Source organism: Cyprinodon variegatus, unplaced genomic scaffold, assembly GCF_000732505.1.
Source record: "Cyprinodon variegatus isolate N-32 unplaced genomic scaffold, C_variegatus-1.0 Scaffold518, whole genome shotgun sequence".
Taxonomy (NCBI): Eukaryota; Metazoa; Chordata; class Actinopteri; order Cyprinodontiformes; family Cyprinodontidae; genus Cyprinodon; species Cyprinodon variegatus.
Window position 1 is genome coordinate 480,940 of NW_015150971.1, and position 934 is coordinate 481,873.

Here is a 934-nt window from a genome sequence, read left to right on the forward strand (position 1 = left end):
CGTGAAGTTTGAATACATGAGAAAACAAGAGGCGAGCAGTGGCAGCAGCAGATGGAAGCTTGTTAAGAGGGATTAAGTGGCAGGCTTTGGAAAACCTGTCGATGATTGTCAGTATAACTGTCTTATTTTCGGAGACAGGAAGGCCAGTGACAAAATCTAGGGCAATATGCGACCAAGGCCGGTTAGGGACAGAGAGAGGTTGCAGGAGACCAGCTGGAGGGCGGTGAAGGTTCTTTCCACGAGCACATGTGGAGCAGGCTGAGACAAACTCCAACACATCTTTGTTGAGAGAAGGCCACCAGAAATAGCGGCGGAGCAAACCAATAGTACGGCTTGTCCCTGGGTGGCAGGAGAACCGTGAAGAATGTGCCCATTGGATGGCCTGTGAACGGGTCTTAGCCGGAACATAAAGGCGGTTGGGAGGTCCCCCCCCTGGATCGGGATCGGCCTTTGAGGCTGCTTCAATGGCCTTCTCCAAGTTCCAGGAAAGCCCCCCAACCACACAGGACGGCGGAAGGATCGGCTCAGGGGTTTTGGAGACGTCATCAGGGGCAAACTGTCTGGACAAGGCATCCGGCTTAATGTTACGGGAGCCAGGACGATAAGTGATGTTTAGATTAAATCTAGAGAAGAACAAGGTCCAGCGGGATTGCCGGGAGTTCAGTCTCTTGGCTTTTTTGAGGTAGGACAGATTTTTATGGTCAGTCCAAACCACCACTGGAAGTTCTGAGCCCTCGAGCCAGTGCCTCCACTCTTCCAGTGAGAGCTTGATGGCTAGGAGCTCTCTGTCCCCAATGTTATAATTTCTCTCAGAAGGAGAGAACCTCTTTGAAAAGAAGGCACATGGGTGGAGCTTACTGTCTGCTGGGGACCGCTGGGAGAGTACAGCCCCAACACCGGTATCAGACGCATCCACCTCCATGATGAATTGAGC